This window comes from Trachurus trachurus, assembly GCF_905171665.1.
Source record: "Trachurus trachurus genome assembly, chromosome: 14".
In the NCBI taxonomy this organism is placed as follows: domain Eukaryota; kingdom Metazoa; phylum Chordata; class Actinopteri; order Carangiformes; family Carangidae; genus Trachurus; species Trachurus trachurus.
In genome coordinates, this window is record NC_139903.1 from 32,552,614 (window position 1) to 32,575,134 (window position 22,521).

General features: G+C 45.4%; 1 pseudogene across 1 annotated transcript in view; it reads right to left on the reverse strand.

The window, feature by feature from the left end:
- The window catches only part of LOC310997585 (rap1 GTPase-activating protein 2-like), a 64,078-nt pseudogene that overhangs the window by 18,530 nt on the left and 23,027 nt on the right, over positions 1–22,521 (reverse strand). The window contains exons 3-12 of the transcript XR_014596493.1: positions 11,788–11,872; positions 10,894–10,929; positions 8,992–9,039; positions 8,624–8,656; positions 6,770–7,033; positions 6,356–6,459; positions 5,775–5,853; positions 5,645–5,698; positions 5,480–5,563; positions 1,398–1,498 (exon numbers count right to left, since the gene is read on the reverse strand). The product of XR_014596493.1 is annotated as a rap1 GTPase-activating protein 2-like (transcript). The remainder of the gene's footprint in view (positions 1–1,397; positions 1,499–5,479; positions 5,564–5,644; positions 5,699–5,774; positions 5,854–6,355; positions 6,460–6,769; positions 7,034–8,623; positions 8,657–8,991; positions 9,040–10,893; positions 10,930–11,787; positions 11,873–22,521) is intronic.

Genomic DNA, 22,521 nt, shown 5'->3' on the forward strand with positions numbered 1-22,521 from the left:
TGCAACAGCCGCATGTCGGAAAAAAGGAGAAAGAAAAAAAAGTCCAAAGTGAAGAAATTGGCCCCGAGTGAACCAATATTGTATTTTAACCACTTATTATAGTCAGTACATTATATAGAGAAAAAAAAAAAATTCGCCGTTTAGTCCGCCGTCCTCTGGCGTGGGTTAAATCCTTCCAGTCCCGGAGGGGGTCGGTGATGTTCTCCTGAAGGCTCGGAGCTTCTCCTTGTAGCTCTGGTCCCGGTCGGCTGGGCCCCTCTTTGCTCGTCTGTCCACTCTCGTCCAGGAGAGCCGCTGCACCTGCTCCATGAGCGTCTCTGGAGGTGCGGTGGTGGTTGTCACAGCGTAGCCTCTTCTCAGCAGGTCCTCTGATGCCTCCTCTACCGTCTCGTAGGTTCTGGTTCCGTCCTCGTGTCTCACGCGCAGCCTGGCAGGGAAGAGGGTCTGGAACTGAACTCTGTTCTCCTTCAGTATTTTGCGGATCTCTGTGTATTCTCTTCTTTTCTTGAGTATTAGAGGTGGATAGTCGTGATCCAGGTTTATGCGGTTTTCTTGCCAAGTGAACCCCTTCTTCTGCCATGCCTTGCGGAGTATTGTCTCTTTTGTTTTAAAACTTAAACACTTGATTACGATGGAGCGTGGCGGCGCGTCCCCCAGCGGCTGCGGTCCCAGCGACCGGTGAGCTCTTTCAATCTGCAGGTCGGGCATGTCGTGCGTTAGCTCGAGACCTTCGCGGAGTAAATTTTCCACAAATGAAACCATCGTGGTTGATTCCTTCTCGGACCCCTCCGGTACCCCATAAATCCTTATGTTCTCACGCCTGGAGCGGCTTTCCAGGTCCAGCAGCTTGTCCTCCAGCTTGGTGTGTAGCTTTAGCATGGCCGTGATGACGTCTTCTGTGTTTTGGATCCTCTCTTCTGCTTTCTCAATTCGTCCTTCCGCCTCGTCCAGTCTGGTATTCGCCTTTATAATTTCCTCTCTTATTGTCTCTAATTGTCCTTTGCTTTCTTGGCGAAACCCTCTTAGTTCTTGCAGAATCAGTTCCAAGTCGGCCATTTCTCCGGACTGCACCGCGTTGTTTGCTAGCTCAAACCTGTTAGCTGCTAATTGTTGCTGCGCTCCGTATTTCTCTCCCACTTGTCTTCAGACGACGTTTACTGCTCAAAGTGGTGATATCGCTTTTTAACCCCTTTCTCTGCGTTTTTTGAATTATTTGTTTGGTTTAAATGGGGGTATTTCTCTAATTGCTCTGGTTCAGCCGGGAGCTCCCTCGCTATGCGGCCATCATGACGGTGTTCCGACCGGAAGTCTTGAAGGAGCTTTAATACAAACATCTACCTTTATACTGTATGGAGCTTTAACATTATACTTGTACATTTTGTTTTGTGCAGTCTCACCCTTTAAAGTCCTGCAGCTCTACTGTGTCTCCAAGCAGCTGCAGAAACTCTGTGAATGCCGGCGTCTCCTCGTTGTTCCTGAACAGCTCTTCTTCAGACACCTGGTGGACGCCCCGGCAACAAGCTCCATCAAAACCACCATGACAGAAGACACAGGGACAAGCTGCTTTGTCCTCCAGCCATGAGACATAACCATTTAATTATCATATACAGTATATATATGAATTATTATATCATAGAATCATTATCAGGGGGAACTTCTTTCTTATTTAGCTCTAACCTGTCCTCTCAGCTCTAACCTGTCCTCTCAGCTCTAACCTGTCCTCTAAATTCTAACCTGTCCTCTCAGCTCTAACCTGTCCTCTCAGCTCTAACCTGTCCTCTCACAACTCACCTGTCCTCTCAGCTCTAACCTGTCCTCTCACAACTCACCTGTCCTCTCAGCTCTAACCTGTCCTCTCACCACTCACATGTCCTCTCACCTGTCCTCTCAGTTCTAACCTGTCCTCTCACCTGTCCTCTCACCACTCACCTGTCCTCTCACCTGTCCTCTCAGCTCTAACCTGTCCTCTCACCACTCACCTGTCCTCTCAGTTCTAACCTGTCCTCTCAGCTCTAACCTGTCCTCTCACCACTCACCTGTCCTCTCACCACTCACCTGTCCTCTCACCACTCACCTGTCCTCTCACCACTCACCTGTCCTCTCAGCTCTCACCTGTCCTCTCAGCTCTCACCTGTCCTCTCACCACTCACCTGTCCTCTCAGCTCTAACCTGTCCTCTCAGCTCTAACCTGTCCTCTCACAACTCACCTGTCCTCTCACCACTCACATGTCCTCTCACCTGTCCTCTCAGTTCTAACCTGTCCTCTCAGCTCTAACCTGTCCTCTCACCACTCACCTGTCCTCTCACCACTCACCTGTCCTCTCAGCTCTAACCTGTCCTCTCAGCTCTCACCTGTCCTCTCACCTGTCCTCTCAGCTCTCACCTGTCCTCTCACCTGTCCTCTCAGCTCTAACCTGTCCTCTCACCACTCACCTGTCCTCTCAGTTCTAACCTGTCCTCTCACCACTCACCTGTCCTCTCAGCTCTAACCTGTCCTCTCACCACTCACCTGTCCTCTCAGTTCTAACCTGTCCTCTCAGCTCTAACCTGTCCTCTCACCACTCACCTGTCCTCTCAGCTCTCACCTGTCCTCTCAGCTCTCACCTGTCCTCTCACCTGTCCTCTCAGCTCTAACCTGTCCTCTCACCACTCACCTGTCCTCTCAGTTCTAACCTGTCCTCTCACCTGTCCTCTCACCACTCACCTGTCCTCTCAGCTCTAACCTGTCCTCTCACCACTCACCTGTCCTCTCAGCTCTAACCTGTCCTCTCACCACTCACCTGTCCTCTCAGCTCTAACCTGTCCTCTCACCACTCACCTGTCCTCTCAGTTCTAACCTGTCCTCTCAGTTCTAACCTGTCCTCTCAGCTCTAACCTGTCCTCTCACCACTCACCTGTCCTCTCACCACTCACCTGTCCTCTCAGCTCTAACCTGTCCTCTCACCACTCACCTGTCCTCTCAGTTCTAACCTGTCCTCTCAGCTCTAACCTGTCCTCTCACCACTCACCTGTCCTCTCAGCTCTAACCTGTCCTCTCACCACTCACCTGTCCTCTCAGTTCTAACCTGTCCTCTCAGCTCTAACCTGTCCTCTCACCACTCACCTGTCCTCTCAGCTCTCACCTGTCCTCTCACCTGTCCTCTCAGCTCTAACCTGTCCTCTCACCTGTCCTCTCACCTGTCCTCTCAGCTCTCACCTGTCCTCTCACCACTCACCTGTCCTCTCACCTGTCCTCTCAGCTCTAACCTGTCCTCTCACCACTCACCTGTCCTCTCAGCTCTAACCTGTCCTCTCACCACTCACCTGTCCTCTCAGCTCTAACCTGTCCTCTCACCACTCACCTGTCCTCTCAGCTCTAACCTGTCCTCTCACCACTCACCTGTCCTCTCAGTTCTAACCTGTCCTCTCAGCTCTAACCTGTCCTCTCACCACTCACCTGTCCTCTCAGTTCTAACCTGTCCTCTCAGCTCTAACCTGTCCTCTCACCTGTCCTCTCAGCTCTAACCTGTCCTCTCACCACTCACCTGTCCTCTCAGTTCTAACCTGTCCTCTCAGCTCTCACCTGTCCTCTCACCACTCACCTGTCCTCTCACCTGTCCTCTCAGCTCTAACCTGTCCTCTCAGCTCTAACCTGTCCTCTCACCACTCACCTGTCCTCTCAGCTCTAACCTGTCCTCTCACCACTCACCTGTCCTCTCAGTTCTAACCTGTCCTCTCACCACTCACCTGTCCTCTCAGCTCTAACCTGTCCTCTCACCACTCACCTGTCCTCTCAGTTCTAACCTGTCCTCTCACCACTCACCTGTCCTCTCACCACTCACCTGTCCTCTCAGCTCTAACCTGTCCTCTCACCACTCACCTGTCCTCTCAGCTCTAACCTGTCCTCTCACCTATAACCTGTCCTCTCACCACTCACCTGTCCTCTCAGCTCTAACCTGTCCTCTCAGCTCTAACCCGTCCTCTCAGCTCTAACCTGTCCTCTCACCACTCACCTGTCCTCTCAGCTCTAACCTGTCCTCTCACCACTCACCTGTCCTCTCACCTGTCCTCTCAGCTCTAACATGTCCTCTCAACACTCACCTGTCCTCTCAGCTCTAACCTGTCCTCTCAGCTCTCACCTGTCCTCTCAGCTCTAACCTGTCCTCTCAGCTCTAACCCGTCCTTTCAGCTCTAACCTGTCCTCTCAGCTCTCACCTGTCCTCTCAGCTCTAACCTGTCCTCTCAGCTCTAACCTGTCCTCTCACCACTCACCTGTCCTCTCAGCTCTCACCTGTCCTCTCAGCTCTCACCTGTCCTCTCACCACTCACCTGTCCTCTCAGCTCTCACCTGTCCTCTCAGCTCTCACCTGTCCTCTCACCACTCACCTGTCCTCCCAGCTCTCACCTGTCCTCTCAGCTCTCACCTGTCCTCTCAGCTCTAACCTGTCCTCTCACCACTCACCTGTCCTCTCAGCTCTAACCCGTCCTTTCAGCTCTAACCTGTCCTCTCAGCTCTCACCTGTCCTCTCACCACTCACCTGTCCTCTCAGCTCTAACCCGTCCTTTCAGCTCTAACCTGTCCTCTCAGCTCTCACCTGTCCTCTCAGCTCTAACCTGTCCTCTCACCACTCACCTGTCCTCTCAGCTCTCACCTGTCCTCTCAGCTCTAACCTGTCCTCTCACCGCTCACCTGTCCTCTCAGCTCTCACCTGTCCTCTCAGCTCTAACCTGTCCTCTCAGCTCTAACCTGTCCTCTCACCACTCACCTGTCCTCTCAGCTCTCACCTGTCCTCTCAGCTCTAACCTGTCCTCTCACCGCTCACCTGTCCTCTCAGCTCTCACCTGTCCTCTCAGCTCTAACCTGTCCTCTCAGCTCTAACCTGTCCTCTCACCACTCACCTGTCCTCTCAGCTCTCACCTGTCCTCTCAGCTCTAACCTGTCCTCTCACCACTCACCTGTCCTCTCACCTGTCCTCTCAGCTCTAACATGTCCTCTCAACACTCACCTGTCCTCTCAGCTCTAACCTGTCCTCTCAGCTCTAACCTGTCCTCTCACCACTCACCTGTCCTCTCAGCTCTCACCTGTCCTCTCAGCTCTAACCTGTCCTCTCACCACTCACCTGTCCTCTCAGCTCTCACCTGTCCTCTCAGCTCTAACCTGTCCTCTCAGTTCTAACCTGTCCTCTCACCTCTAACCTGTCCTCTCACCACTCACCTGTCCTCTCAGCTCTAACCTGTCCTCTCAGTTCTAACCTGTCCTCTCAGCTCTCACCTGTCCTCTCAGCTCTAACCTGTCCTCTCAGTTCTAACCTGTCCTCTCACCTCTAACCTGTCCTCTCACCACTCACCTGTCCTCTCAGCTCTAACCTGTCCTCTCAGTTCTAACCTGTCCTCTCACCTCTAACCTGTCCTCTCACCACTCACCTGTCCTCTCAGCTCTAACCTGTCCTCTCAGTTCTAACCTGTCCTCTCACCTCTAACCTGTCCTCTCACCACTCACCTGTCCAAACCTCTGGTAGACGAGTCCAAACTTGAAGGTGTTGTTGACGTTGTGCTCGTCGTAGTTGACAATCAGCTGAGACGCCTGGAGACAGAGGAGACGGAACGATGTGAGACACACCACTAACTGAGGACAGACCCACCTGCTGACGTGGGCGGAGCTTACCTTTGGGTAGAGGACGGGACTGAACCTCAGACCTGCTGCCTCGTCACACAGCAGCTGTAGGACAGACACACGTCTTAATCCTGTTGTTACTCATCATTCTGTATGTGTGTGTGTGTGTGTGTGTGTGCACCTTGGCGAGCTCCGGGACACTAGGGATCTCAGGCAGCTCTGTCAGTGACAGTCTGTGATAGACACTCTTCACTCTGGACCTGCAGGGACACAGGAGACACGAGATGTATGATACAAAGGTAGATAGATAGATATTATAGGTTATTGATTTGTCTAATCTAGTGGAATATTGATGAACCTGAGAAGTACAAATAAAAAATGTTGTGAGGCTGTCTGGTAATGTGTTTAGACTTAGAAATAAAGGTACATATTTGAAAGATGTTAATATCAAAAATAGATAATACATTACATTTCAAGAAAAGTGAAAAAGTTGCCATTCTAACTAAACGTTTCTGCAGTAAAAAATGTTTTCTGGAGATATGTGGGGAAAGTGCTGAGCTGGCCCATACAGTGTTACAGTAGGTGAGGTAAGGATACATTCAACTATAATACAAGATTAACATAGTAGAAAAATGAGGTTACTCTGTCCTGCTGCAGCTGTGTGAGCGACAGGTGTGTGTGTGTGTGTGTGTGTGTGTGTGTGTGTGTGTGTGTGTGTGTGTGTGTGTGTGTGTGTGTGTGTGTGTGTGTGTGTGTTTGGACCTGATGATGATGTGCAGGTGCTCCTGCTCCTTGTCCTCCTCATGTCTGACAGACAGCAGCAGGTTCCCCAGGCTGCTGGCTGAGCAGGAGAAGTTCAGGTGCTCCTGAAACACACACACACACACACACGTACGCACAAATACAGACAAATAAGCACGCGCACAGACACACGCAAACATAAAGACAGGACAAGACAGGACAAGACAGGAAGGAAGACGGCAACACAACGGCTGAAAAAGTCAATGAATTGAGAAAGAAAAAAAGAAAAAAAAGGGGAGAAAGAAAGAGCAAAACAAGAGAAGCCCCCCCCCTCCAACCCCCTCCAACGTTCTACTTATTATGTGAGGTTACATACAAATCATGTAGATAATGAAATGAGACAACACATAGTGTGTGTGTGTGTGTGTGTCTCACCCTGCCTAGGAAGTGCTTCCTGTACACCTGTGCGGCTTCGTTCATCTCTTCCAGCTGGTACCCATAATCCCCTGCAGCGGGGTCTTCCTCCTCTGCTCCTCTCAACTCTCCTCCCCCCTCCCCCTCCCCCTCCCCCTCCTCCTGTTCCTCCTCCGGTTCCTCCCCCTCCCCCCTGGGAGGAGGCGTGGCCTCAGGGGCCTCGATCCAGTAACCTCCAAACTCAGGCAGGATGACCTGAGGGTACGGCTCCCCCCTCTCCAACACCTGGAGGACAAACACACACACACACACATTGCTGCTTTATGCCATATTGTGTTGCTTTTGATATAACAATATGATTTATTATTATATTGTGTCATATTATGTTGTCTTCCACCATCACACACACACACACTGGGTCTCATTCATGAATCTACACCTGCTCCTGACTGTGTGTAGTGTGTAAATGTAGGAATGAACAGGAATACTACTTGTCACTGCTGGAAATTACAATTTTAATTCATATTACTCTCTCTCATGTTCAAAATACGTCGATGCCTTTGAAACACATAATTTAAACATGACAAAGGATTAGAAATATTTGAAGAGAGACATTTTAGGGATCGCACAAACACGTCAAGGCCCCATCTAATGATGATGATAATCTGATATAAAACCGGAAAAACTTTTCTTCCATAATTGTGCAGCTGATATGCGATGCTGTATGTTGCTACACGCTATTCTGGCTTTACTACTTAAAGGAGAATTCCGGCCATTTTTGACCCCTAAATCATTGTCCTGATGGTCGCCCAGTGTTGTGGAGCAAAAAACGCCACTAAAATTGCTGCAGGTAAACCAGAGTTACCATGGCTAGACGGAGCTAGCGATAGCCACAATGCTAACCCATGGGGGCAATTCTTTCAACCACAACAAACACTCAGAAAACAATCAAATATCTATGGTACATGACTGGAAAATAAAACGCTCCTTATATGGTGGTCAGGATCTCCTTATATGGCTATTCATGGGCGGAGAGCTATGCTAATAGATGATCACCAGGGCTGTGCTGTTAACCCTCTATGGTACCATGTTGCCCTGAGGCAACATACCACTTTTTGGCCTGTCACATATCCACAATTCATCCCATTTAATTCTGTAATACTTAAAAAAAGAGAAGAGACCTTAGAGAACAAATAACAATGCTTTAAATTATCACATGACTTTCAGGAAGCCATACTGAAACCCTTTTTTGCAGACTTTTTCAAAGGAAACAGGTTTGCCATTTTGCTCCACTAAAACGGTCTGTAAACATAACTTCCTGGCCCCTTTTCATCTGGGAAAATATATATTTACACTAATAGATTAGGAAAGTTTAATTTTTAATAGTTCCGTGCAATTTATTTACTTATTATGGAAACTTGTTAAAATGCACCTGTTGCCCGAAAGCAACAACGTACCATTATAGAAAATTGCAATGTTGCCTTGAGGCAACAGTGGACCATTATGGAATCAATATTGCATTATGAGACTATGGTAGTGTGTGTTTAGGTGTAAATATAATGTTCAAAAACATATCATTGATCATAATAAGGATAATGTTTTTATCCTTAATTTACAATGGGTGGTCATTCATGATCTTACACACGTGTTTACGATCAAATCTGAGTTTCCCGCAGCGTTCATGAATCCGGAGTAGAGTTTTAGTAGCATGGACCTTTATGTGCAAATCTACACACAGATTTACTAACGTTTCATGAATGAGACCCACTCTGTGTAGTTGACAGGTGTGTGATGTGTGATGTGTGATGTGTGTGTGTGTGTGTGTGTGTGTGTGTATGCTGCTGTTGTTGATGTTTATGATGACATCGTTCTCACCTCCTCAATCCTCGGATAAGGGATGTAGTCATCCTGAAGGAGAGAGGAGAACATGTTACTTACTTACACACACACACACACACACACACACACACACACACACACACACACACACACACACACACACACACACACACACACACACACACACACACACACACACACACACAGGCGTGCACACACACACTCGGGGGACTACACTGCATGAGTGATGATGTAAAACAGGAAGCTCTAATCCTCATCAGTCACATAGAGTCATTCACTACAGTGGAAAGGCTTCATTGTGGGGATGGAGGGATGAACTAGGGGGACGACAGGGTGAGTGTGATGGACATGATGGACATGATGGACACGATGGACAGACGTGCCTTCTGTCTCTGAGGGATCATCTTCATCTCTGCAGCTTCTGGCACCTGCTGCATCGCGGTCAGGAAGAGGGACAGAGTTTAGTCTGTGAGACGCTGCCTTGTCTTCACTGGCGCTCAGCAGGAAGCAACAGCAGACTCAACATATGCTGGGACTAGGGATGTCACCATTACTTGTTTTCAATTAATCGCGGTATTAAACACCACAATTAATTAATCGTAAAGATTTCCAAAAAAGATGATGTTGGAAACGCAGAGGCAGATGTGCATGTGGTAAATGTAAGAAATACTGGTCCATTTAACTAACGTAACATAGGATTGGTAGGAATTTAAAATGTTAGCAAGTCATTTGTGCTAAAAAAACAAACAATGATAAACTTAAATATTTTGTATAGATGACAATTAATGACTTGAATATTTAAAACACTTCCCATGCAGGATTAATCATTGGTTAATGGTTATACTATATTAATAGACTTCAGAAGTAAGCGATCCGGTCGTATTCGCTAATGCTGCGTTCCAGGCAGACTTTGAAATCGTAAATTACAGCTTCAAGTCACAACTTACGATTTTGTAGCGTTCCAGGCAACCCACTCGTGTTTTTCCGACCTGTTTTACCGGTGAAAGTCACTAAAACGGCCACTCGTAACTTCTGACCCATGAACTCGTACCAGATCGAACTGGTGCGACTTCACAGGTCGGAAAAACACGAGTTACGGGTTGCCTTGAACGCACCATAACGTCTTGTCAGCCGATGGAGTTAGCAGCCCCCGCCCTCGTCATGGCTCTATTGGTCCTCGTCCCTACGTCACCACATTCACGGCGTCCCTTGGCTGCACACACAGCCCTGCATGCCGTTCTCTCTCCTCATTGGATAAAACTTGTAGGATACAAGAAAAGTTTTCTCCTCGGCTCAGAGCAGAGCAGAGTGACTGACAGACCCGTGTTTCAGACCAAACACTCTATATAAGTGATTGCTGTCGGAAGATACAACTATTTAAGACTTTATATTAACACAAAAATAGTGCTTACTTCTGCTTTAATTAATCATAAAGATTTCCAAATACCATCACTTTCCAAAAAAGATGATGTTGGAAACACAGAGGCAGATGTGCATGTGCAAGTGAAGGTAAATGTAAGAAATACTGGTCCATTTAACTAACGTAACATAGGATTGGTAGGAATTTAAATGTTGGCAAGTCATTTGTGCTAAAAAAACAAACAATGATAAACTTCAACATTTGGTATAGATGACAATTAATGACTTGAATATTTAAAACACTTCCCATGCAGGATTAATCATTGTTTAATGGTTATACTATATTAATAGACTTAAAATAGTTAGTGTAAATAATTAGTATTGTAATTATATTTTGACTGTATTTGACTTTACACATTCATATGATGTAAATTAATGAGGGCATAATAATCATGATAATCGTAATACCGTGATTATTTCTCTGACAATAATCGTACAAAGAAAATTTATAATCGTGACATCCCTAGCTGGGACTACTTTCAGTGGCGGATTAATCCACATTTGTTCCAGAGCCTCTGGTTTTTCCAGTCAGGGGCTTCGCTGAGATTATTTAATCTCAGCATATAAAGGTGATGCTGTGAGGTTCAGTTATCAGTGTCAATGCTGAAGGCTATTGTTTTACAGATCTTAATTAGTATTATCACGTCTTTATTATACAGGCCGGAGCACATCAAGAAATCTTCATTGATGTCTTTCTGTCTTTACTTGTTTCTGCCTCTGGATGTGAAAATGAACATGTGTCCTTCATCTCATCACGTTAAAATCTCAACCGACGCAGTAAAGTCATTTTAAAATTTCATCCTCCAGTAAAAATCACTTGACACACATACTGCACAAACACACACACACACACACACTGTTCTTACCTCCATTTTATCCATCGTGTCGAAGAAATGAGCCGACTGTGACAGAGACAGAGAGTGTTAGTTTATTTTACATTCTCACTTCACAGGTGTGTTTGAACTGTAGGGGTTTAAATAAAGTTTGGTTTGAATAAAGACAATAAAGACTCTTAATGTGGAAAGTTTATATATATATAAATTAATTAATTCATATATATATATATATAAATTCATTCATTCATATATATACTGTATATATATGCATTTACTGTGATAAAAACACACAGGTAAAGTTTAATGTTTGTGTCTGTGATAGCACTTCTCACCAGCAGGTGGCAGCAGGGACTCATCTAAAACCACTGTTCCTGAGAGTGAGACTTAAAGGGATAGTTCAACATTTTGGCAAATTGGCCCATTGCCATAATCCCTATAGTCATATCAGTAGGTTCGTTACCTTTAGTTGTCGGTGCAAGCTATTTTTAGAACGGCGGAGCAGAGCCGTGAGCTGCTCAGAGCTACGCTACGGAGGCTCATGGGATTTCTTGGTTTCCCTCATCAAACTCATCAAATACACAATCCAACAACTCCACAACGCTCTGGTGGACCAGTTGTGAGCTGCACATTCACCACGCTATGAGATAATAACACAACGTTACCACACAGAGTTGTTTTTTGTGGAGTTGTTTGATTGTGTATTTGATGAGTTTGATGAGGGAAACCAAGAAATCCCATAATGAGCCTCCGTAGCGTAACTCTGAGCAGCTCACGGCTCTGCTCCTCCGTTCTAAAAACAGCTTGCACCGACAATTAAAGGTAACGAACCTACTGCCATGACTATAGGGGTTATGGTAATGGGCCAATTTGCCACAATGTTGAACTATCCCTTTAAGGTACAGGGCTGTGCATGTGTGGGGTTACCTTCATGGTGGGGGGTGCAGTGCGGGGGGGAGAGGGAGGGCAGTCCACCACAGGATCATTGGAGTTGTTCAGGAGTTCCTGTTTACTGAGACACAAACAAACAAACATCACTACACATGAAGACCAGTCTGACCTTTGACCTCTGAGGCCTAAAGCTCCGTTTCTATTCAAGCTCCACAGTCTAAAGGCAAAGCAAAAAGCAAGTTTATTTATATAGCCCATTTTTACAAACAGTTTGTCTCGAGGGGTTTTACACAGCATCATAACAACATCCTCTGTCCTCAGACCCTCACATCCACTGAGGAAAAACTCCTGAGAAAAAACAGGAGAAACCTCAGGGTGAGAGACAGAGGACGGGTCATCACCCAGGATGAGCAGACGGGACATAGATCTTATGTACAGACAATAACAAAAATTGCAACATGGAATATGGAATAGTTCAGTCAACAAGAGCTGATGATGGACGCAGCTTCTGATGGGCAGGCTGGGACATAAAGAGGAAAAGCATGGGTAGAGGTTTGTGTTAAAGCAGAAGTAAGCGATATTTTTGTGTTAATATAAGTCTTAAATAGTTTTATACAACAGTTAGTTCCGACCGGTCCCAACCGAGCAATTTGATTGGACAACGAGACATTCCATAGTGCTGATATACAGTATAACAGCACTGGGACTTTTCACAGACATAATCACTCCGCTGTTCAGCACGGTGTGATTATCTGCGGCACTCGGCCTGCGGCAATCACTTATATAGAGTGTTTGGTCCGAAACACGGGTCTGTCAGTCACTCTGCTCTGCTCTGAGCCGAGGAGAAAACTTTTCTCGTATCCTACAGTTTTTATCCAATGAGGAGAGAGAACGGCATAAAGGGGCGGTCCTCTCTGTGTGTGCAGCCAAGGGATGCGCGTGAATGTGGTGACGTAGGGACGAGGAGTGCAGTGTACGGATCCACTATCCACCGACCAATAATTTGGTTTTTTCAAGTGTCATGTAAACGTACTGAATGAAAACTAGAAAAAGAATGCTGAAAGCAGCCGAACGCCATTGCTGAAGAAATGCTGAATGAGCTGAAGAAAATGTTAAAAAGGTAGAAATACTGCATGTGTAACAGTTGAAGAGTTTGAAGAAAGAAAGAAAGAAAGAAAGAAAGAAAGAAAGAAAGAAAGAAAGAAAGAAAGAAAGAAAGAAAGAAAGAAAGAAAGAAAGAGGGGTAGTGAGAAAGAAAGGATGTGGATAGATAGAAAGAGATGATGATGATGATTATAAATCCAATGTTGAATTTAATTCAGTTTGGTTTAGAAACATCAAAGGTCAAAGGTCAAAGGTCATGTCTCCACAGCTAGAGCTCATGATGAGAGTGTTGCTTCTGGAAAAAAAACAAAAAGCCACTTACAGCCACAAATAATGCTCAGAACAGCACCAAACGTCATCAACAGTACAAACAGGGTCCCAGCCCATAATACGAGGCATCAAACATCTGTTAGCTTAGTCTGGTTTCTATTGAAACGAGACGAAAACAACTCACCCACTCTGCTCCAGTTATACGCTATGCAGCAACTTTCCGTGTCCAGCACAGAGTCCAGGCACTGACAACACACACCGAGGCCGACTGGCAGCACAGACATCTGGTTTCAGCGGCCACCGACAGGAGTCAGTGCCTGGACTCTATGCTGGACACGGAAAGTTGTTATAAAAAGCTTGAGTTTTGGTTTTGGCGTGTCCATTCCAGCACGGCCATTTTTGATGATTTGCCATAATTTGGGCCTGTTGCTTGCAGCTTTAATTTTAATGAAATACGTCCTCAGCTCATGAAAATCCCAAATCCCAAATCTCAAAATAGAAGGATATTTTAAAAATGTATTGTAGCTGCTGGAAACAGAAAAACCTGCAGCCTACAGTAAATAATAAAGTTGGACCAACCCCTCCCCTCCTGCTCAGTCTCGCTCCTCCAGACTCTCTTTATGAATCCAAATTAATTTCACCAAAGTGACATTTTCACTGAAAAGAGATAAAAGTGGAGCAGCCGGAGGGTTAATGACCTCCTGTGACTGTGTGTGTGTGTGTGTGTGTGTGTGTGTGTGTGTGTGTGTGTGTGTGTGTGTGTGTGTGTGTGTGTGTGTGTGTGTGTGTGTGTGTGTGTGTGTGTGTGTGTGTGTGTGTGTGGGGTGGGGGGGGTGGAGGGGTGGGGTTGGAAGTGGTTACATAAAAACTTGTAAAAGAAAGAGGAGACAGAGAGACAGCACTCAGCCTTCCTCCGTATCACTGGGATAATAAAACATCAGACTGACTAAGATCATGAACATGTATCAGAGAATTCTTCACCACTATATGAACACACAGAGACGTGACGTCATCTGGTTCATCTGAATAAAAACCCTCTTCACTTAAGGTCAGAATATGAATTTTACATCACAGTATAATGTCAGGAGCAAAACAGCAAGGCAGAGGAAGAGAGTTGTGAAATATTTATATTATTAATTTAATCAGCTAATCACAACCTGGTCATTACATGAGCTTTTAGTCTGTTAGTTTGTTCCTGGACTGATGTGAAACTCAAATGAAAACTAGAAAAAGAATGCTGAAAGCAGCTGAACGCCATTGCTGAAGAAATGCTGAATGAGCTGAAGAAAATGTTAAAAAGGTAGAAATACTGCATGTGTCACAGTTGAAGAGTTTGAAGAAAGAAAGAAAGAAAGAAAGAAAGAAAGAAAGAAAGAAAGAAAGAAAGAAAGAAAGAAAGAAAGAAAGAAAGAAAGAAAGAAAGAAAGAAAGAGAGGGGTAGTGAGAAAGAAAGGATGTGGATAGATAGAAAGAGATGATGATGATGATTATAAATCCAATGTTGAATTTAATTCAGTTTGGTTTAGAAACATCAAAGGTCAAAGGTCAAAGGTCATGTCTCCACAGCTAGAGCTCATGATGAGAGTGTTGCTTCTGGAGCGTCTGTCCTCCATGTTTGTTTCCTTGTCAACAAGCGTTTTGAATTATGAATTCATCTTTGTTTACAAAAGGAAACTCATGTGTTGTCTTGTTTGCATTATGTAATATTTATATGAGTCTTTTTCACCAGCCGACTCTCTATGTATCAGTTTTGCTGTATGACTCATTAATATCATTAATTGTGTTCATGTGTTTAAATCCACACACAGACACAGACTCTGAGACGTAGAGGAGATAGGAAACCTGTCACTGTGTGTGTGTGTGTGTGTGTGTGTGTGTGTGTGTGTGTGTGTGTGTGTGTGTGTGTGTGTGAGAGTGTGAAACCTCCTGAGCTTCAGTTTAAATAAAAACAGTTTCCTCTCTCAGCTGGTTCGTTATCTCCTCTGACATCTGGGTGTCACAGACTATAACATCATCTTCGACCACACACACACACACACACACACACACACACACACACACACACACACACACACACACACACACACACACACACACACACACACACACACACACACACACACACACACACACACGCGTTACCATCATGTCAGAGTCCTCTGGGCCGTGCTGATGACAGGCTCAGACTCAAACAACCGCAGAGAAAAACTGATAAACTGAACCTGAGTTTAACTCAGTTTAATTTCAGAGTTTCTATTATTGAAGCTTTGTTTTGTTTCCACTATTCTAAATTAGGGATGGAATAGTTCAAGTTAAAAAAAAAAAAAACAACAACATCCCATTGCTTCACTTGTCTCGGGCTGAGTCGTGTGTGTTGCTCAGTTCAAGGGAAACACAAAATAGTCTTAAGCTGCGTTCACATCGGACCTTTTGTTTTTCTCGCTGGCGACGAGTTTACATGTTGAGTCAATGCAAACGAGCGATTGAGCGTTTAATCGCTCAGGCAAAAAATCGCTGGGGCTCGGAGCGACAGCGGCCGATTGACGGAGCGATTTTTCACTCGAGACGCTCGAGATGAGAAATCCCAACTCTCCGGCCGTCAGTCGCTCAGCGCTGACTGGCTGCCGTGATCTATGTGTAACTATGACAACTACTGAAATCATGGAAACGTAACCGGTCCGGCAGAGCAAAGCCGGCTTGACGTTGTACGGCGCTTGTGGGACTTACACAGCAGGTAAACAGCAGGTACAGTGTCAGCCGTGCTGGACCAATAGACCCCTTCACAGATTGTAAACATCCGGGTGGGCGGGGCTTAGCTGGAGGCAAAACATCTGAAACACCGTAGCTTGTAAACGCTGGTTAGCATGTTTTAAACGGACTGTTTTTTCAAGAATGGACGAGGAAAAGTCATATTTTAGTGAATATGTTAGTACACCCACCCTCAGAGACCGTGAGTGTTATTTTAAAAAGTTGACTCCAGACCGTCATATGTACCGTAAATTCTCAAATAAAAGCTAACCAGACACCCGGCCGGGTCTATCTCTATTTTCTGCTACAGTAGTTCTTGTAAATGTAGTAAGTTTAACCTCTGAAAGCCCATGGTCACTTGTTTGAGCAGTTTCTAAGCTGCTTCAGTCCTGCTACAGTTCTCAAAGACCCGACCTGGTCAGATCTGCAGGTGTTGAAGCCTGGACCCGATGTGGTCCCGGGCTCACGTCACAAGCATTAAAGCAATACTTACCTTTCTGGAACTTTTGCACATTTCTTTGTCTAAGTTAAAATGCTATTAATAATCTGATGATACATTAAAATGTAAGAGAAACCCAACAGGGTTAAAAACTCATAATTTTTTCATTCTCATATAATTCTGAGAAAAGTCTGACCAATAATATTATTCGGTCCGATTAATAAGATTTGACGAGCGACCGAACCTACTTAATATGTAATCACTTTGTGCACCCCTCTCCTCCTCTCCCCCCTCCCGACCAGGAAGAACGCTTATTGACAGAGCAGTAGCAGGACACAGAGAGCAGAGGAGACTAGAGTCACAACACACAAGAAAGAAGGTTTTTGGAAATAAATAGTTTTTTAAAAGACCAATAACTGCAGCCGCAGCTGGTCGCGGAGTTTCATGTCTGATATTGTAACGTTGATAGTGAGCAGCCCCGAGTGATACGTAAACACAGGAAGTCACATGTGTCTATAAAGCATCCAGTGCTAACGGCTAGGGGGCTAGGCTACTGTTAGCTCTGTGCTAACGGCTAGGCTACTGTTAGCTCTGTGCTAACGGCTAGGCTACTGTTAGCTCTGTGCTAACGGCTAGGCTACTGTTAGCTCTGTGAGTTCTCAGCGGTCCGGACCCGGGTGAACTCCGGACCGGCGCGGCTCGACTCGGCTCGGTCTGGATTTATTTTGGCCCTGAACCAGCGCATCAGGTGGCGCTGGTCCGGCCGCCAGCCCGGCTCGTTGAGAACTGTAATCTGTAACAATCACTTCCCCTGCGTCTCCAGTAGCAGTAGGCTAACAACAGTTTATTATACAACTCATCAGTCATCATCACTGAGTCCGTTTATATGGTTTAAAACTCTGGTGTTGTGTTTGTTTGTGTTGTTCCCGTTTCACTCGCGTTCCTGTTCTGTTTACCGTTGCCATGCCAACGCATGCAGCAGGGAGGGAGGGGGCTCCTGGAGATGCGGCAGGAGGGAGAGGTGGGTGGGACTTGTGAGGGAGGTGGAGCTGTTGATTTTCAAATGTTTGTGCTGTGCTGAGTGAAATGCCAGATCGGTAAGTATTGCTTTAACTCTAGACCGGACCGCAGCAAGAAAAAAAAAAAAAAAAAGAAGCCAGTGGTCCGACGCGACCCGAGCTATTAAATGTTTTCAACCTGAACCCGGTACGTCCGGTCGTGTTGTTCGATCCGGCCCGTTGAGACCTCGGACTGACACAAGGAGAGAGCCGGGGGCTATAACGTTACAGTCTGTGGGCGGAGTACACCTTTATTTACAAGAAGTTTAATCTGTGCTTGTAAATGAATGCTGCTCTGGATCCAACTCTTTCCTTCTATTCTTACTCTTTTAAACAGAACCTATTATATATTTTCCATGTTTGCTGAGGACAACATTTGTTCAAAATGAATTTAAAACCTGTCCCGTACACAGTATAGGCGCCTGTCTAAACAGATGCTGGGTCAGTTGTTTTGCCTCCAGTGAACGTCTTGACGTCACAGTGACGTAGGCCGCAAAGGGGCCTATACCGACGGGAAGAAAAGAGCGACTGGAATCGCTTGAATAACGTCATCAGAGTGATCTGTTGCATCGTTCCAAACTGAGGAGCCACTGCAGCTGAGTGACAGAGCCATTTTTTTTGGAGCGACACGAGCGACAGCGACAAAAATAAAAGGTCCGGTGAGAACGAACCTTTACAGCAGTACACACTGTCACAGAGGTGGAGTTCAGAGTCCATGTGGAAATGATGAGAGAAAAAGAGCAGCAGCATGGTCTGTGTGTGTGTGTGTGTGTGTGTGTGTGTGTGTGTGTGTGTGTGTGTGTGTGTGTGTGTGTGTGTGTGTGTGTGTGTGTGTGTGTGTGTGTGTGTGTGTGTGTGTGTGTGTGTGGGAGCATGTTGGATTCACTGCCACCTGTTGCTGACAACAGTGAGAATGTGGAGGAGAAAACTGGAACTGTGTGTAAACAGTGTCTGTGCTGTGATCTAGATCTATCTGTATGTATCTTCTGCTGATCTGTGGTATTCTGTACAACAATACGAAAATACACTACAACATGTACTGAGCCAAAGTGAAGAGCAGCAGAGCTCATGGTCCATGTAGTGAGACAAAAGTTTGACTTTCTGTACATCCACCATATCTGGTTCTTCGATCTACGGTGGCTCTGATGGGTCAACACAACTAACCATGATGATCTAACTACAACAAAGGTGAGCAGGAGCCCATTCATATATTATTGTACCTATCAACATGAAGTATGACCTATTAATACCAAGTGTGACAAGAGGGCTGTAGCAGACATACTGGGTCTGGCACCAACCACCAACCATTAAAGGTACAATACGTAAAAATGTGGCCAAAATTGTTGCTGCAGTCAAATTCAAAACACAGCAGCATTGTCCCCCCTCCCCCTCCCCTACCCACCAGACTCCAGGTTGCCAGACAGCGACGCGCTAACCTCCACTCTGCTCACTCAGTCAGTCTCAAAGTCTCAAAGCAGAGTAAAAAGCTCAATATTCATCAACAACCTCACTGTTTTATTGCTCTGACTCACAATAACTACGAGCGGAGTTCACGTCACTCAGATGCACTAACACACACACACACACACACACACACACACACACACACACACACACACACACAGAGACACACACACTGTAACCCTGCATCTACAGGAGCCGTAGTGCGTGTTCTTCACGCCGTAGATGAGCCAACATATGAGACGTCTTACCACAGATTAACGACACGAGACGAGCCGCTCCGGTTCTCCTCCACTTTCTGACGTCGGATCATAAAACATGAGGACCGGAGACAGGCGACCTGACCGGGACAGACTCCTCTCATGAGCCGCTCCACACGTTTACAATCACTTCATTTACCATCGGCTCCATTTCGCCACATTTCCTCCCTCTTTTCTAACTTTCACTTTGTAATTCTTCCCTTTAGCTTTAGCGTTAGCAGCAGCTCAAACTAACTAGGCCAGGGGTTCTCAACTCTCACTCTGGGCTCCACATTTTCCCATAGTCATTAAGTTGCGACCCACTTTTATAGAATTCAAACCAAGATTTTTTTTAAGCCTTTAAAAACTCATTTTGCTCTTTATTGAGCAAAGTGCATTTCATAGCACATGAATGAAACTGAGGAGTTACCATGACAACTGCATGTACGGAAGTGAATAAAAAAATATCAAACTGCACAAAATGGAGACCAACAAAATGATATATTTGACTTGTAATGCATCTCTGCTTTCAGAGCATGTTCACAAAAGTGAATAAATATCAAATTGCAAAATAAAGACCCACAAAACAAAACAAGATTCACTGCATTCAGGCCACATTAATAAGAAAGTGAGGAGGACCATTACAACTGCATGTGTTCACATGACGCGTGCCTTTCAATATAAGTTATTGTTCAAAATAAAAGACATGTCCAACATCAGATGTCCGCGACCCATCCAGAACGGGTCCGCGACCCACTTTTGGGTCCCGACCCACCAGTTGAGAACCACTGAACTAGGCTATATGCTCACAACAGCAAGCTGTGTATCAAACGGCAGAGCGACAAGCCGCTTATTTCTACCGTGTGATATCAAGTAAATATGACCATAATAACCGATAATAGAACACAATCCTTTTTTTCATGATCTCGTTTTATCTCCCAGCCGTATTTGCAGCTCAGTGGAAGCTTAACTGGCAACCTGGAGTCTGAAACGCCCCAGACGCTGTGACTGGGAGAGAGCGCTGGGTGGCGACACAAGCCAACCATAGAAATTCAAAACATAAGATTTGCGGTCTGCAAAAACAAAAAAATGAATGCGAATATCTTGGCTGTATTGGTGAGTTCAGTATGTTATATGAACATTATTCCCGAGTCTCTGTGACATATTAGGACGATTTTACAGCCAGTTGCTTTAGATTTCTTACATATTGTACCTTTAAAGAAGCTCACAGATATACACAGCTTCATATGACCAGCCTACCAACACTTTTATATCTATATTTTTTAATTATTATAACATTATGAAAGCGCTGTGTAATCCACATTACTGACTGTAAGCATTAAGAAATGTTTGTTATAGTGTGTATCCAGTTAGCTACTTGTATTAGGCTAAAACTGATGAGAGGGGTAACCACACCACACATCCACCGGCCCCTTAGGAATAAAACTGTTGGGATCACTTCACACCGGCTTCTTGCATTGACGTTAGTGCCATAATGCTTATTGACTAGTGCATTCACAGCTTAAAGGGATAGTTCAACATTTTGGCAAATTGGCCCATTGCCATAATCCCTATAATCATAGCAGTAGGTTAGTTACCTTTAATGCAGAGACCGCTTGCTGAAAAACTGTCCCTGAAGGCAACACGCATCAGCAGTTTTGCAATAATTTCCCTCTAAAACAACTCTGTCTGGTAACGTTGTGTTATTATCTCATAGCGTGGTGAATGTGCAGGTCACAACTTGTCCACCAGAGCGTTGTGGAGTTGTTGGATAGCTCGCCGCTCCGCCGTTCTAAAAGTAGCTCGCATCAACAAATAAAGGTAACAAACCTACTGCTATGACTATAGGGATTATGGCAATGGGCCAATTTGCCAAAATGTTGAACTATCCCTTTAATGCTTAGTGTCAGAATTCAATTGGTCTTTACAACGCTGAGCTCTCTGTGCTCTTAGCATTGCCTTGTAACAATGCTTAAAGGGCAACTTCAGTTTTTTTCAACCTGGGCCCTGTTTTCATATGTTTTTCTGTATATGTGAGTGATGGATAATACTTTTATTGAGGTGGCTCCAGTATGGAGCAGGGCAGGCAGCCTGCAGCCCAGCTAACGCTCTTCAACCGGGCAAGTGGCTCCCGTCAAAGTTCACCCTATAAACCTGCATTGTTTTCACACTGACAGGCTCAGATAGTTACAATGAGTGTCCCACAACATACTAGAGAGGAGAAATGAACGTATGTCTCTACCTTTAGCTGGAGGTCGCTGTTTGCTGTGATCTGTGTCCAAATCTCACCACGCCAGAAATCTCGTTCTGAAATCTCGCGATAACTCGCGGCAAAACACCGGTGGGGAATAGCTAGGCTACTGTAACCTGACTGAGGTGAAGAGAGACGACCAGAGAATTTACAAATTGTAACAACAAAATGTTGTGCTGCTCTTCACGCAGCTTTCACAGAGCTTTCACAAGTTAGGGCTAACAGTTAGCTGTGCTACAAATGGATGCTAACACTCCTGTGGATGCACTGCGCCGTCGCCGTGTCGACCACAGGGTCTGCACTAGTGACCACTTTGACCTGGATGACTACTGCCAGTCAGAAGAAGAAGAGACGTGCTAAAGGTAGAGACATACGCTCATTTCTCCTTTCTAGTATGTTGTGGGACACTCATTGTAACTATCTGAGCCTGTCAGTGTGAAAACAATGCAGGTTTATAGGGCGAACTTTGAGGGGAGCCACTTGCCCCGTGGTAGAGCGTTAGCTGGGCTGCAGGCTGCCTGCCTGGCTCAATACTGGAGCCACCTCAATAAAAGTATTATCCATCACTCACATATACAGAAAAACATATGAAAACAGGGCCCAGGTTGAAAAAAAAACAAAGTTGCCCTTTAACCACGGCCCTCAGCCACACTCTTGGCTGCGACCCAGAGAAGTTCTTTCTATTGGATCAGAGTTGGAGGCTTCAGTGTTGAGTTGAGCTGCTCAGAGACAGAGAAAAGACGGAGCATGTTCCAGTCTGCTCGGTGACAGCATCAATAAGTCCTATAGATGCAGGGTTACAGTGTGTGCATGTGTGTCAGCCCTGCACACACACACACACACACACACACACATGGGAAGTTGCATCAGAGCGGTGGAGTGAAACAACAACCGAGTCATAGTTACGTGCGTTAACACGTTTGTAAAAAGTCAAAACTTTATCAACAACCTGTTCAACCTGCAGGAATGTGAACACGTAGAGAGAGATACTGAGAGAGAGGTGCTGCTGTTTCATCTCTATCATGACGGGTAGAAACTCATCCATCATATCATATTACAGAGAAGCATTGCTATCTTCTCTTTAATTAATATGTAGTAAATATTGTTTTTGTTTCAGAAAATGCAAAATGTGAAGCCTGAGTTGTTTTGGGCTGATGATGAGGTAAAGATGGAATGGTTCTTCTCTTTACTATAGCTACT